This window comes from Apostichopus japonicus, chromosome 11 (assembly GCF_037975245.1).
Source record: "Apostichopus japonicus isolate 1M-3 chromosome 11, ASM3797524v1, whole genome shotgun sequence".
Classification (NCBI taxonomy): Eukaryota; Metazoa; Echinodermata; class Holothuroidea; order Aspidochirotida; family Stichopodidae; genus Apostichopus; species Apostichopus japonicus.
Window position 1 is genome coordinate 26656076 of NC_092571.1, and position 17600 is coordinate 26673675.

Genomic DNA, 17600 nt, shown 5'->3' on the forward strand with positions numbered 1-17600 from the left:
GATGTGGCTATGGAATGTAGTTTCCTAGGTTGGTAATTATCGTCTTTGACATACACAGCATCCAAAGTAGCCTGTGATCTTGGATATGTGATGAAGTTGGGTTTTTGTAACCCATAGTCTCAAGGAGAGGAACTCTGTTTCTGTTGATGTCCCCTAAAATGACGACGTTAGATCGTGGGTTGTTTTTCAAATTTTTTGTTAGTGCCTCCTTCATCTCTGTATCGGCAACTGAAACATTTGATGTAGGACGGGTATAATTGTTGACAATGATGATACTGCTTGTACCACTCGGCAAAAAAAGGGGACGGGCACTCACAGCCAGTATAGCTCAATGTCCGGCGTTGACAAGGTTAAACATACTTTGGGGCGGAAAATATCCCATTCTTTAGTAACATAAGTTATTAGACCTGCACCATTTGCCGAGAACTCCCTGTCATAGCGAAACATATAGAAATTCTCTAGTTGTAAGGCCTCATCTGTGACCAAGTGTTGTGGGATCTCGTCGTTCCATGACTGACATCCGTATTTTTGAATCTTTGTTTCCTATAGGGCTATGAAACAAAGATTTGGCATATTTACGATAGTCTGTTCTAAGTGTGCAAACTTGCCCTGAATACTGTTTATGTTGGAGGAGAATCCATAAGGAAAGCTGAAGTTAGCAGGCTTCGTTTGTCTTATTCTCTTCTGTATACCAGATCGTTTGCTTCTCCGTCGACAAAAGTACTCACAAGATTTGACAGCGAATTATTCAGTGATTAAAAAGAAAAAATATTGTATCCTTGCCTCGTTTGCATCTGATAAACGCATGGACCTTAAATTTAAAGTGATCGCTTAGAACACAATTGTTTTTCGTTAAAAACAGAGCCGTATATTTAGATGCCAAAGGGCGCCACTTACACTTTCCTGTATAAAATATTACGTAGATATATAACTACAATACAATCTTTTTTGTTGTTGTAAAAGGAAGAAGCGTTATTCTTCAATCGTATTCTTTCATGGAAAGTATGTGACGAAAAGCTAAAGAGAATGTCCGTGACTACCATTCAGTGTTTTCTGGTGCTGTGCATTTATACCGCTCAAAGTAAGTGTACATTAAATAAAGTACATTCTGCATGATTCTTAGATGACACTAAGCACTCGTCCCGAGCATAATAACAAAATAAAGAAATACATTTAGTTCTTTACAGTGTATTTAAGTTAATGTTTACTAATTGTTTTACCATAACACATATAGTAGAAATGGTGGCTTTATCCACCAGCCGAATACATAAAATTCTATATTAATTAATCTTCTACGGTACATAACATTGTATCCATTAGGAACCAGCCAACTTGGTCAACCTGCTTTATATTAAGGTGTCTAATTTATACTTATTTTGGAAATATTTTCAGCGACAACGAGTAGTGATCAGTGCAGTGACAAGAAAACTCTTGGGAAACATGTTTCACTTAATGTCGGAGGATCAGTTTCCTTAAAGTGTAATGTTACGGATTTTTCTCGAGTATTATGGTGTATCAATAATACTATAGTGTTTCTTGGATTTCGACGCAGCGATCAATATACTTCCAAACTAGCGGTTTCGTCACAGAACTATACTCTCGAAGTGAACAATTTTGATGAGAATGACGCTGGTCTTTATACCTGTGTACAAAATGGCCACACAGTCGACAGATACAGTATAACAATAACAGGTAATTTAAATTGGAAATAAATTTAAAAAATATGTTTCAAAGTCACAGAAAATTCAGTTTACTTTTTAGATATGATCGTGTCTTACGTATGTTACGTTCAGCTATAGACCAAAGGAACGTTATCGATTCAGCTTAAGCCAAAGTTTAAAAAAGTGCACTACGTTAGTTACGCTGATATTTTATGGATAAATATCCGGCAGTGGGTTAATCTATCGTAGTGCAAATAAATGCATTTTGCGTCGTCAAGTCGACAACCAGTAAATGTTGATTTATAAATATATATATATATATATATATATATATATATATATATATATATATATATGCTTAAATTATTATATATATATATATATATATATATATATATATATCATATAACATATCTGGGACTGGGAAAAAAGAAAATCGATCAATTCAATCGCCGCAATGAAAGAAGTCAATATGTGCGTGATGGAATAGCGTGTTCATACATATATCAATCTATCTGTACACACACACACATATATATATATATATATATATATATATATATATATATATATATATATATATATATATATGCAGATATATATTATATGAATATATGTATGAATGTATGTATACTTCTTTAGTTTGTCAGTTTTTATATAGTGAGATATACCAACTTTACACACGCTTAACTTATTTTGATCGTTTCGGCTACATTACACCCCACGCTCCATGTTAAAGAAAACGCAGGAAACCTTCAGTAGTGTAATGTAGGCCTACAGCGCTGATGTTAATGCATACTACTATTGTGTCAACTTACGAAGGGAAATACCAATCCAAGGGAACATAGTTAAATTAAATTCCGAGTGAAGGCAAGTGCCTATTAAATTTTCTATACTGTCAATACTAAATAAAAAACGATTCTTTAACATATAGCAAGGAATATTACGTAGTGACGGATTCAAAACTGGATAATCGTTACCCGAAAGATGTAGACACCGAATTAACCCACCGCGTAAATTCTAACTCAATCGACCTATCCGACCACACCCTCTCAACGAATCAGACCACAAGATGATTCAGAAATGCCTTCCTTCTAGTACTCGGAAACTGATCGGTCTTAATATTGTCTTTGATCTAGAATATTTCACATGACGTGTGCGAATTCGAGAATATCTTTATCATCCCAATATTTCAATTTATACTCAATACTAAATATTTTTATTTCAGCGACAAGTTCAAATCAGTTTAAACAGGAATATTAATTACAACAGGAAGCCGCATAGCTTTTCTTTCCTTTTTTTGGTATTTTAATACTCTGCATTACACAGCATCTGGTCTAACTTGTACTTAACCATAATTATGTAATTCTGGACCCTCAAGAAATTGCACATTTGTAATGACTTCATATCTCTTGTCCTGTACTTTTACTGGGCTTGCATGGCAATATCACTCCTTTTCTTCATAGATTTTCTTTTCGAATTTCACCGTATGAACTATACAGAACTCTTCTCCGTGTTTTAAAATGTTTGTGTCTCTTAATTAATCAATAGGCGTACATAACGTAGTGCTCCGAGGATGACCAATTAGTTTCTCTTTCAGAAAAGGAAAGTGATTTGTAAACTCTAAGAGGCGGTACCTTAAAATAGGGCTATCGAAACATATTCTTGTCTCCAGAGCTCTGCACGAGTTTCCTATTTAAATCATTAACGTTTTGGTTTCTATGTGTAATATCTATTATTTGCAACAATAGCTTCACATTGGTTGTTATTCAGTTCTTCGATAAACATTTGACATGTTAATTGTTACTATTAAACACAGACTCTGATAATGACTTTCGTTGTTTTCCCAAAAGATCAACTATGCATCACTGGTTGAGTTATGAGTAATATTTTACAGATACAATATTGGAATAACACACTTGTTTACACCAAGCAATCATTTAAGAAACACATCAGGTTTACAATTTTGCTTTAGCATTCCTAACAAATGTTACCTTTTAAATCCTTTTTTAAAGACGACATTCTAGTTAAGAATTGTAATTATGAACCCATCGTGTTCCCTCTCGTAACTGGGATACAAGCTGAACTGTATCTTCCTTTCTATCATGGTATATCCAGTATCCATTGCTTATTTCACTGATGGTTACTCTAATCTGTAGCTATAAGTATATCAATGTATGCCGGCTTCGGTTAGTGTTGTTAACAATCAATGAAAACTATGTAAACTAAAACTAACTGATAGGGTATGTTATTCATCCAATGTGTAAAGTTTAAGATCATTAATCAGACCGTTGCCATGGTACGGAATATTCCGTTTGTTGAAGTAGTAGGTTCTTCAACACCTCGGATATGTAACTACGTATCATACCAATCAGATTCCGTACAATTCTAGATTACAAGATAAACTCAGAATTTGAATAATCCTTTTTTGTGATTAAAATGTTAGACAAACAGAACAGTTATATTACCCTCTGACATACTTTCTGGTTTGTTAGCTTTAAAAGAAATATTTTCAACACGACGAACAAAGTGGTCACATAAGAAATTTTAGACAATGGAAAAAACAAAGAAATGTATGGCTAGTACGGGATTTGAACTAATTCCCTCTGGATAACAAACCTCAGCGCTCCACAAACCGAGTGATCCAACCCTCATATGGTGGTTATCCCTATATATATATATATATATATATATATATATATATCCCTATAGTCAGACGTCACAGTACCTTGCATGCCGTGTAACCAGGGATCACTCCTGAGTTTCATTCAATACAACCCAGAAAGCGGCATGGAAGAGATGTCACGAGAAATTTGTTTTTATATATAATTACATAAGCTAATGAATAATGATAAACTGACCGAGAAATTTTAGACAACCCAGCGGTCACTAGTATGAATCTCTTACAGCCACGTTCCATCCTTAAATCTTGTTAGAAACACTACTTTTCAGGCAATAAATCCGACTGCTATCCTACTGCTACAGTTCCATATCTGGTCTCATCGATGATCTTGAAGGCTCGTTCCAAAGTAGGAATACGTACCAACTATGAAGGGTCATGTGACGTGCTCCCAGGTGTTACTAGCATAGTATGCATTCCTCTGTCAGTTCAAAGGGATACGAGTTTCGTAGACAAAAGAGTGTCAAATGAAGGGAATTTACGATGAATTTCACAATAATTATTTGTGTTCGATGATAACGTTGTTGAGATTTATTTCATATAGGAGGCTTGATCTGCTAGGACCCTGGCTGCTATTCGAACATCTACTGTCAGAGTATCATAGATTGGGTACGGCTATGGAACGTCAACAGGACCACAGGTGGCGTTGTAACCCTAAACAGAAAGTGCTACTACCCTCAACAGGAGGTGCTATACCTTAATCAGGAGGTGGCACTACCCTAAACAGAATGTGCTTCTACTCTAAACAGCAGGTGCTACTACCCTAAACAGAAGGTACTACTATCATAAACACGAGGTGACACTACCCTAAACAGATGGTGCTGCTACTCTGAACAGGAGGCGCCACTGCCCTAAACAGAAGGTGCTATTACTACTAAATGACGAAGCTACTGTAACAAGGTGGCGCTTCTACTCTTCCGACCGTGTATAGTTAAAACAAAGAAACTGACAGGGGCGTATATTTGAGAGGGAGACGGGTGGAGGAGAAGAGATGTCGCCCTCCCCCCCCCCCCAGAAGTCGATCCTGAAAAGTGAAGCGGATACTTAGGTAAGGGTTAATATCACAACTACATCTAGTTTCGCCATCTGCTTGTGTTCTCGGAATATGAAATCGATACATGTTGAAATGAAATTGCACTTAACACTCATTGGATTTTGTTGCGCGGTAACAAGGTCATATTATTTGAACAGTAAGCTTAAAGGAGTAGGAACTGATACATGAGTAATGGGTTAAGTACCCCTTTAACAATTTGGTAAAAAACAAGCCTTGGCAGAGAATGACGGAAACACATTTCCAATGTTTCATACATTTCAGAGTAATTCCCTCTTTTGCAATTATTTGTGTGTTTCAAATTCGGTACGAGAGACAAGCACTATCTGAAAATGCTACCCCCCCCCCACCCTGGACTGCACTTCCATCCATTACTGTTCAGTGCACATATTCCGACATAACCTTCTCTAGCTTACACCTCTGAGTGTACAGACATACTTATAACGTACAAATTGACGCTTTTCTTGGTTGTTTTTCGACACATTTCTTCGGCCAGTCTCTCTGAGGTCGCTGTCATATAAAGCTAGTCAGTCTCAAAGTCGATCTACACATCTTTGAAAAATATTGGAGATGTTCAACAGGCAACTATAGCTGGGTTCTTTGAGAATTGTCAGTTTTAAGCAAATGTACTCTTAGCAGTTTATAGGCAGATGTGCAAGCTTTAACTTAAATGTCAAGGTATAAGACTTTAACGGTAAACTACATTCACGGTAGGTCTACAGGCAACAGTTAACGAGTATATCACCGTATACAACAAAAGTGAAAGCTGTACAACTAATTGCCAGTACGTTTGTCGTTTGGCAGACATAGCGAAATTAACGAGTTTCATATTCACAAGGATATACAATTACGCAGGCAAAATAACACCTAAATATCAACTTGCTGAACATTCTGTGTGAGAGTGACTTATTACAACGGGAATTTTATTGTTTCCATGCAGGCAGTATATAATAAAAAAAATGTTATACCGAAGGACTGCATGCATTTCGAATCTTTGAAAGATCACTTCAATCTCAAAACATTACTGTGACAACATTTAAACTTTCAGGTCTGCTACGACGTATTGATCTTATATAGTTGGCATGCGATACAAAGAAGGATAGTCCATGCACGAAAATATATTTTTGACGGATGTAAGAGAAAACATTCAAAACATCCTAGTGAAATTTGCGTACCGCACCTTTATAGCATGCACTATTGGGTAATTGAACACTGTCTTAATTTGTGTAGTGAATGAACTTTACAAACAGTGAATGAACTATGCAATTATGAATGAACTATGCAACTATGAATGAACTATATAAACTGTGAATGAACTATGCAACTATGAATGAACTATACAAACAGTTCAGCGCAATGTTGCACACTGCGAGCAGTCAAAATGTTTGTTTTGTCTATTATATCTAGTAGTTTGACTGACTTTGGATTTGAAATGGTTCCAATTTTGCAATAGGGGATGTCTATAAGCCAACGTATATGACTGTTCATGCATGAAGCTTTAACTCTCTCTCTCTTTGTAATTCTTTTATATTTTCAAGCCAGAATGTTACCAGTGTTGACACCGAAGCCAAACCCACATCATGTGAAGAGGTGCAACATGTTAGGTTTGGCATAGTACACCCATTTCCATTACAGAAAACCAACATCGTGGTAAATATAGAAAAACAAAAGCAATTCGAGCACATGTGGCTGGATGATGTATGTCACGTTAGACTTGATCATTAGACAAGTTTCCCGCCAATGTGTGAAGCAAAACCGTTAAACCTGTGATATCTCCCAAAATAGATTTGTTGTAGCTGTTTGGAAAAGTTTTTCATTGTTGTCTTTATCATTAGGCCTGTAATGAGGGTTGGGTATGTGTCTCTTCTTAATGGTAGGTATTTTTTTTTACAGTGTAGGCCTACATATTTTGATATCACAACTGTTTGCTTCAAGTTCACATTTGGCAGAATACTTTTCAACTGTCGTACGCTATTATTTCGAATTATTTGGTGATGTTGAGTACACGCGTTTGCAAAGCAGAAAACACAGCACAGTATCGTAAAGAGCAACATTCCTCTCCTACAACTTGCTCCAATAAAACAATTGCGCTAAGAATAATAATAACGACCACACTACGGTATATGGCTATTCTCCACAGAATATCTTCTAATACGACAGGTGGTTAATTGAGTGGCCTCAGCAGAAAGTCACCACCAACAAGCTGGCTGCTGCAAAAATTAACCACATACATAATGGCCGTATGGCAGATTGATGATCAATGTACTGAATTTTAGTAACACCATGTATATTTAGAGACTGGTGTTGCTAGGTGGCAACGAGTACTGTCGTCTGCTTCTCGTGTCTATGTACAGTCCTAATAAGCTGCTTGTGTGTCAGCTGCAGTTCGAATGTTTGACAGAAAATACTAAAACTGGCAATTTTGAAATTGAAAGTCCCAGTATACATTGGAAAAATGTACCCCATTTATCTAGATTCAATTATACGCGTAGCTTTACAAGAAATGGTATCTATTAGTTTTATTTGTAGAATACACATTCAAGAAGTACCGTATTATAATAGTTGAATGCGACAAGGCAGCTTGTCGCATGATCCTCCATGGTTGGTTCTTTCGTATTTTATTTTATGCGTTTGCTTATTGACAATTGGTCCAGATGTATCCGTTATATACGCCGATGATATGTGCTACGATCACCATCTTAGAAATACGGCATAGCATTTTCACGAAACGAATAACCGAATACAAACAAACACACGAGTACAGGGCCAAGTTGGCTTCGTCGTAAATTCAAATAAAGTTGCTACTCTCTTTTAGACAAGTGCACTGCAGATGAAACGAATGTAGCTTTTCAGATTTCAGGACTATACGCAATGTTCATAGATATATCAGCAGACGGAAGTATCAGATTCGACGTTCCTTTGCAACACCAGTATCATAGTCGTATCTACACGTAACGAGCGCGTAACATACTACGAATGTCCGCCATACGCAATCGATTACACTCTGATTGTAGATGTTCAAACAGAAGCATTGGATCATGCAGATGAAGTCTTTCCTGACACAGAGAAAGTACCGTAAATCTCAAAATCATTTCATGCAAACCTAAACAACTATTCTCATATTTTTCGTAAATGCTTACAGAATTGCCATATTTCGATTCTTGAAACTTCTTCGCTGTATTCAATTTGCTAAATAATGGCAATAAAAAGTATTCTTTTCGTTGTACAGGTAAGGAACCTTAGCAGCCTGGTAAAACAAGAAATCAGGGATGTTTTATTCCTAATTTAGAGTTAATTCCAGGGAACTGTGTTTCTACCAATTTGTAGCAATTAAGGTATCTTTCATGCAGAAACATATACTTAAAAGAAATGAAAATTACGCTTCGGTGCCATTTCAGTAAAATGTCAGTTACCTGCCTCGAAGGAGTTATAGAAGACTCCTGGCTTACCCAGGAAAAAATTTACCGCTGTAACATACCACACTTTTACCCCGGTAAAACCGGGGTAAAAACGCGGTAAATTTGTTGTACATTACCGCGGTGTTTTGACCCTATGGACGCGGTAAACCGCGGTTTACCACAGTCAATTACCACAAATTTACCATGGTTTTACCTCACTTTTTACCCCAATTTTACCGCAATTTACCACGGTGTTACCATACTTTTACCACGCTTTTACTACACTTTTACTACGCTTTTACCCCAAATTTACCACAGTTTTACCGTTCTTTAACCCCAATTTTACCGTATATTTACCACGCTTTTTCATTAGTTTTACCTCAATTTACCATATTTTACCACGCTTTTACCACAGTTTATCGTTCTGTTACCCCAATTTTACCCTAGATTGACCACGCATTTATTACTCTTTTACCCTAAATTTACCACAGTTTTACCGTTCTTTGAACCCAATTTTACCGTAGATTTACCACGCTTTTACCTTAGTTTTACCTCAATTTACCATACTTTTACCCCAATTTGACCGTAGATTTACTACGCTTTTACCTTAGTTTTACCTCAATTTACCATGATTTTACACTAATTGTAGGACAGTTTTACCTAACATTGAGCATGATCTTGTCCTAACTTCTGTCAGCATGTATACCATATATTTCTTTGAATTTCACCCATCAGTGTACTGTATCATAATTTGGCTATATGACTTTACCCTTATTGTAATGGTTGCATGCCTGACATGTAAGTCCTCAGTTGTAGAATGCAACAGTTTTTAATTCATCAGTCCATGGAGGTGTCACACATGAGAAAGCTTTGTTGAATTTCAATTACCCTAGATGGTATGATTCCTGACCCTCTTCTTTTGACTTAATTGTTAGTCCAGATTGGACTTTTGATCTCTTATTGCCTTCAAAGATTTGTTCTAAATGGTGAGTGTACTTTGATCATGATGATATGATATGATACACCTCGTATTACGCTTCCACCCGAAGGTGCTTCAGCAGACTAAGGAAATCCTTAGTCGGAAATCATTGAGGTTCCAAGTTTTTGTGTGTGGAAGGACACCGGCGAATCTCGCCTTCTCTTTTCGAATAGTGCCCTGAAGTAACGAGGCAGGGGTGTGTAGTCCTGCTCCCGGGACCGCAATTTAACGTCCCCTCCGAAGGACGTGAGTACCGCTTTCCACGTGTAGCCACTTTCCTACCACGAGAAAGGAGCGGGTGGAAATTGGTGTCAGTGTCGACACCGAGGTTTGATCATAGATACATAGACTTGTCAAGCCATTTAATGGACCTGACAGAGAACACCCAAATCGGAGGACACTGATTGGTCAATTTTTGTGTGCCACAGTGTTGATGCACAGAAGCTATGCCTTATGTGTGCTAGTTTATATTGTTCTTTTTTTCATTTTAAAGGCTTTTAGGTTCTCTCTAATAATGAAAAAAGAATTAGTTGTTGTCTCCTCTCAGATATATCAGGGATTCCATGAAGGAATTCTCTATTTATCTATCCTCTGCTAGTTTTTTTTAGGAAAAGAGATGCATACTATAACATATAAGAATAGCAGTTTGTCTCTCTTCTTTATTCAACTCATATCCACAGGTAATTTATATTGCCAACATTAAGATATGAATAGAACAAAAGGTTTGTCATATCAGTATTGCAAAAATATGGGACAAAATCATGGAAAATTGCTGTAAATGAACCATCATGTTTCATAGTGTGACCCATATATGTTCTACTGTGGTAAAATCATGGTACAATGATGGTAAATTTACCATAGTATAATTGCACCGTATAGTTTTACCCTATTTTTACTGTGGTTAATCATGGCACAAATTGTAGGAATTTCACATATGTAGTTTATGTACCATATAAACTTACCCTACTTTTACTACAGTAATATCATGGTAAAACTATGGTAAATTTACCGTAGTAAATGTACCACGCTTTTACCCTACTTTTACCGCGGTAATATCATGGTAAAACTGCGGTAAATTTACCGCGGTAAATGTACCACACTTTTACCCTACTTTTACAGCGGTAATACCATGGTAAAACTGTGGTAAATTTACCGTAGTAAATGTACCACACTTTTAGCGAGGTAAAACCATGGTAAAACTCCGGTAAATTTACCGTAGTAAATGTACCACACTTTTACCGCGGTAGTATCATGGTAAAACTGCGGTAAATTTACCACGGTAAATGTACCGTACTTTTACCCTACTTATACCGCGGTAACATCATGGTAAAACTGCGGTAAATTTACCGCAGTAAATGTACCGCACTTTTACCATACTTTTACCGCGGTAATACCATGGTAAAACTGCGGTAAATGTACCGCGGATGATTCTACCACAATTTTACCACACATTTACCCTATTTACTACACATTTACCATAGTTTACCGCGGTAAAATTAGGGTACATTTTTTGCTAGGTATAGCTTTTGGCCTCTGTTGTCTATATCGGTACCACGGAACACATAACATGGCAATTCGCGTTGTACAATATATCTGGTCTTTACTGAATTCCAATTGCCTCTCGATGGACCACATGGGATAACGAGGAAGTTCTTTCATCCCTTTTGAAACTTTTTGCAGTGGATTTAGACTGTCACTGTCTACGAATATATATAGTCTTATTATCTTCACCTCTGTTGTTCTCTTTTCATTACAGATCGATCTGCTTTGATTGAAACGTATAGGACCGTAGAATCTGCTAAGACCACCAGTTGATGTCGAAGAACTATCGTCAAGCTTCTCATTATTAATCTTTATTGATAATGGCTATAACCACAAAGTGTCTGAATCTGATTAAGGTACTACGGATAGTCGATATTTTAAACCAGTGAAGCCCCACTCCGTTTGAACTGCCACGCGGTCACAATTCATGTGGAATTTTGAAGATATCTCCCTCGTATGACGTGGTTAGCCTGTGTGTTCAATTCATTGCATTACATCTTGGAACGCAATTTTCGTGTAGCTGATTTTAATGAATTGAGTCTTTAACGATTCTATAATATTGTTCGGACTCGATTTCGGACTCCGCTTAACTCTGGACTCAGACTTGCTCGGACTCGAGTTCACTGGAATTTGACTATAGGCTCTGATTTGACAGTAGCTGGACTCGAATCGGAGCCGACTCCAGTTGAGTCCGTCAATTGTTCAGATGAATAAACTTTAATTATAATACTGAACCCTATTATTACCATCAATGTGATAAATCTTGTCCCACAAGAACTATATAGTTCCATGTACCAATTTGTCAGACCAGCACATGAATGAAGCCTAAATTGATGAACCTGAGCTTGATATACAAATCATAAACAATGAAATAACTGAAACTGTACTGTTGAAAGAATACTCCAGACCAAAGTGAAAAGTTCAGACAAAACAATTGAAATTACAAAAAATTGAACCCAATTGTCAAAAACCTATAGCTATTCCATTAAGATATTTTAAGTTTATCCAAATTCTAAATTGATTCTGCAAATAACAACTTTAGCTGAAAAAAATGAATTCTCCAAATATAAATAAATACGTAGACTTTTGTAGACAAAGTGAAACGATATGTATGTACTGTAAACATTATGAGAACAGTACACAGAGTTATCAACTAGTGATATTCTCCAAGGGTGTAGTCAGGGGGTTGGGGAGACCCCCATCAAATGATAGAAAAACGAGAGAGGTTAAAGAAGTCTTATAAGTCCACCATGTCGTATAGCTTCCAGAGACCAAGCCTGGGCCTCACGCAGATAGCGCAAAGCGTTCTCGTTGACAGGTCGAGAAATGTAATCCCCCCTCCACCCCCCAAGATGAAATCTTAGCTACACGCTTGACTTTATCTACAATTTAGATAGTTAATCATTTTAGTTAGATTATCACTTAAACAATTCAGCGGATGAAACTTAGGGTAAAACAATATTTATAACAGTACCGTTACCATGGTTTCCATATTTTGGGAATGGCGCATGTCGCAAAAGTACCTAAAACGACCGAACTGGTCTCACGCGAAACTTGCCACCCACTCGAACTCTTCGTTCCCTTAGACCCCCAGGTGAAAAAGTCTGGTCCAGTACAATTGGTGATAATGCTAAAGTTATGTTTCATCTCTTTATTTACGTCCTTTTGTCACCTTGAACCAGGTCATCCGACCAGATGTCAAGAAACACCATATAAACAGTATAATTGCTGTACCAGCTATGAGTATCTGCTGCCAGAAGTGGGATATCGTGGATTAACAGCATAACGGCCCCTTGTCCATGTAAGACGGTAAATGTGTTTTTTCTTCTTATTAAATCTTTTTCGTTCCTGCTAAACACTCTAGTCCACAGGGGAGCGACCGTCTGCGTCAACGACCGGTGATCCAGCAAATTCTACTGGATGTGCGGGATTAACTTTTACTTTGTGGCTATGTTAATTACTTGAGTGCGTTGTCGATTGCAGTTTCGAGCGTCACTTGCTGAATTCTGTAGGCGCGTAGTCGACTTAAAACATTGTGCTTTAAGACTAAATTTCTTCATCGCTGTATAAAATTGCTCAGTTCCGCCTCGTTCGTCACCGTCAAATTCACTTAGTGCGTTGTTGTATAACTTTCCAGTCTTCACCGGCTCAATTCCTTTCGGTGCGTTGCCGACTTCGCCTAATAGTTAAATTCCCTCCGTGAGCTGATTTCTCGAACTTTTGATGTCAACAGCTAGACTACCACTAGCGGAGTTTCAAAATCACTGTGCCGCACCAGCTTAATTCCCGTTACGAAGTGTATCAAATTCTGGTGGTGTGTAGTTGTTGTCTCAACCTTCGTGCGTTACCCACATGATTCCCTAGGAGCGTAATAACCTACACCTAACTGTGTGCAGCCAACAAAATCACACCCGGAATCAACTCAAACTTCGTCTTTCACCTGTTACCTTCTCTCGGGTACGGAGTCTTCAACATATTCGTGATTCAACGGCTAAAATGCATCTGTGCGTAGTTGTTGAAGTCTCTGAGACTCATCGTCTGAAGTCCCTCATTGCGTAGTCGGCTACACATTATTGTGCGTCACTGATTCAAGTTATGCTGTGCGCAGTTTTGTCTCATTCTTCGTTCGTAAACGACAAAATTACCTCTACAAGTTGCGGTATCAAACCAGTGCGGTTCTCACTAAACCTTCGCGAGACACTGACGAAATTCTCTTCGCAAGTTAATGTCGCAAATTCTATAAACCAGCTAAATTTCCTCGTGCGTATTTATTGTCTGAATCTTCATGCGTCACTTGCTGAGGCTTCTCATAAGAATCCAAACCGGTGACATTTTCCCAGTGCATATGTGTCTCAACTGTCCTTTGGTACCGGCTTAATTCCCTTGATAAATTGTGGTCTTAAACTTCTTACGTCACGATGTTAAATGCTGTGTAGCGTAATCGATTGCAACTTCATGCGTTACTCGCTAAGTTATGTAGGTGCTATAGAGGATAATTCCCTCATCGCCCGCTAAAATCGCTCAGTGAGTACTTCTGCACAACCTTCGAATGAAACAGAGTGGCTTTCTTCAATGCATTCTTAACTAAGCCTTAACTGACGAAATTCACTTCTCAAGTCTGTGTCTCAAAAATCTTTTCACTAGATAAATTTCCTCGTGCGAATTTATTCTTTGAATTTTATGGAGTCACCTGCTGGATATCTTCGACACGCAGTCTGCTAAAATGTGTGCTTAACCGGCGTCATTTACTCAATGCGTTCTTGTCTCAACTGTCTTGCGTCACGGCGTATTGGTGAGTTAAACTTCGTGCTTCAGCAGTTAAATTCCTTCGGTGCGTTACAAACAACAAGTTTTTGCACTTCAACGGTTACATTTCCTCTACGTTCTGTTTTCTCAAACTTCTCGTTTCAATAGCGAACTACCATGTGCGGAGTTTTCAAAATCTCCGTGCATTACCAGCCTCATTCCTTCAGCAACTTGTCTTCAAGTCCTTCGACGCGTTTTTTTTTTTTTTTGGTGTCTGACCTTCTTGCGTCAGCCGCAACCTTATTACTCATCACCGACTAAGCTCAAGCGCCGAGTTAACTCAAACTTCGTCTGTCATAGGAAAATTCCCTGTGTGCAGAACTTTATCTTCTTCTTGATTCGCCGACTCTTTTAAATCTGTGCGTGATTATTTTAATGTTATTGCGTTAACCGCTAAAGTCCCTCATTTCAAACCCGGCTACATCTATTTGTGTTTCATCCGCGAGCTATATTACGAAACTCCTGGTGTCAATAGCTGAACAACCACGCGCGGAATTTTCAAATCTCCGTGTATCACCGGCTTTATTTCGTCCGCGAACTGTCTCAAATTCCTTCGACGAGTAGCTGTTGTCTGACACTTCCAACGTCAGCCACAAAATTCTGTCGGAGCGTAATCAATCTAACCTAATTGTGCGTAACCGACTAAAATCAAGCGCAGAGTTAACTCAAACTTCGTATGTTACCGGAAACAGAAACCCCTTTGTGCGGAATCTTTAACATCTTTGTGCTTCACCGACTCTTCTCAATTGGTTGGTAATTATTTTAATCTTATGCGTCAACGGCTAAAGTTCCGCATATCAAGCCGGCTACACCTATTTGTGTTTCATCCGTTCATCTCCCTCCGCGAGCTATATTCTGAAAATCCTGGTGTCAAAAGCCGAACAACCACCTGCGGAGTTTCAAAATCTCAATTTGATCCACGCGTCATTCTCTCGGCGAGCTGTCTCAAATTCTTTCGGCGAGTAGTTGTTTCTGACACATCTTGCGTCAGTCACAAAATTCTGTCGGATCGTTATTAACCTAAAGTAATTGTGCGTCACCGACTAAAATCTAGAGCCGAGTTAACTCAAACTTTGTAGGTTGCCGGAAACCAGCCCCTTTGTGCGGAATCTTTAACATCTTTGTGCTTCACCGACACTTCTTAATCGGTTGGTAATTATTTAAATCGTATTGCGTCAACGACTAAAGTCCCGCATTTCGAAGCCGGCTACACCTATTTGTGCTTCACCGGTAAATTTCCCTCCGCGAGCTATATTCTGAAACTCTTAGTGTCAAAAGCCAAACAACCTCGTGCGGAGTTTCAATATCTCCCTTGGATCCCTGCTTCATTCTCTCAGCGAGCACTCTCAAATTCCTTCGGCGCGTAGTTGTTGTCTGACACTTCTTTCGCTAGTCACAAAATTCTGTCTCAAAGCGTTATCACCTTAACGTAACTGTGCGTCACCGACTAAAATCTAGCGCCGGATTAACTCAACCTTCGTAGGTCGCCGGAAACCAAGCCCCTTTGTGCGGAATTTTTAACATCTTTGTGCTTCACGGACTCTTCTTAATCGGTTGGTAATTATTTAAATCGTATTGCGTCAACGGCTTAAGTCCCGCATATCAAGCCGGTTAAACCTATTTGTGCCTCACCGGTTAATTTCCCTCCGCGAGCTATATTCTGAAACTCCTGGTGTCAAAAGCCGAACAACCACTTGCGGAGTTTCACAACCTCCCTTGCATTCCCGCGACATTCTCTCAGCGAGCTGTCTCAAATTCCTTAGGCGCGTAGTTGTTTTCTGACTCTTCTTGCGTCAGTCACAAAATTCTGTCGGAACGTTATCAACTAAACGTAAGTGTGCGTCACCGACTAAAATCTAGCGCCAAATTAACTCAAACTTCATAGGTCGCCGGTAAAAAAAAATCCTTTCTGAGGAATTTTTAACATCTTTGTGCTTCACCGACACTTCTTAATCGGTTGGTAGTTATTTAAATCGTATTGCGTCAACGGTTAAAGTCCCGCATTTCGAGGTCGGCTACACGTATTTGTGCTTCACCGGTTAATTTTCCTCCGCGAGCTATATTCTGAAACTCCTGGTGTCAAAAGCCGAACAACCACTTGCGAAGTTTCGAATCCTCCCTTGGATCACCGCGACATTCTCTCAGCGAGCTGTCTCAAATTCCTTCGACTCATTTTTGTTGTCTGACACATCTTGCGTCAGCCACAAACTTCTGTATGAGCGTAATCAACTTAACCTAACTGGCTGTCCCCGACTAAAATCAAACGACGAGTTAACTCAAACTTCGTACGTCACCGGTAAAAAAAAAAATCCTTTCTGAGGAATTTTTAACATATTCGTGCTTCATCGCCTCTTTGCAATTGGTACGTGATTGTTTGAATCTTATTTCGTCAACGGCTTAAGTCCCTGATGTAGTAACCGGCTACACCTATTTGTGCTTCATCGGTTATATTCCCTCCCCAAGCTATATTCTGAAACTAGCTGAACAACCACGTGCGGAGTTTCAAAATCCCTTTGGATCCCAGCTTCATTCTCTCGGCGAGCTGTCTCAAATTCCTTCGGCGCGTAGTTGTTGTCTGAAACGTCTTGCGTCAGCCACAAAATTCTCACGGAGCGTAATCAACTTTACCTAATTGTGCGTCCCCAACTAAAGTTAAGCGCCGAGTTAACTCAAACTTCGTTTGTCACCGAAAACAAAAATTTGGTACAGAATCTTTAATATCTTTGTGCTTCAACGACTCTCTCAATCGGTGCGTAATTATTTTAATCTTATTGCGTAAATGGCTAAAGTCCCTCATTACGAAGCCGGCTAAGTATATTTGTGCTTCACCGGTGAATTTACCTCCACGAGTTATATTCTGAAACTCCTGATGTCAAAGGCCGAACAGCCACGTGCGCTGTTTCAAAATCTCCCTTGGATCCTCGAATCATTCTCTCAGCGAGCTGTCTTCCTTTTGCGCGTAGTTGTTGACCGACACTTCTTG

At 38.6% G+C, this 17600-nt stretch overlaps 1 long non-coding RNA gene across 2 annotated transcripts; it reads left to right on the forward strand.

Annotated features, from left to right (window-relative positions):
• Nucleotides 1–919: 919 nt before the first annotated feature.
• Nucleotides 920–8659, forward strand: LOC139976482 (uncharacterized). Of its 2 annotated transcripts, XR_011796184.1 has the most exons (4): nt 920–1081; nt 1393–1692; nt 4886–6996; nt 8622–8659. It is a non-coding gene; the product is annotated as an uncharacterized lncRNA (long non-coding RNA). The 2 variants fall into 2 exon arrangements; XR_011796183.1 differs by having other exon boundaries at nt 4886–8654.
• Nucleotides 8660–17600: the final 8941 nt, after the last annotated feature.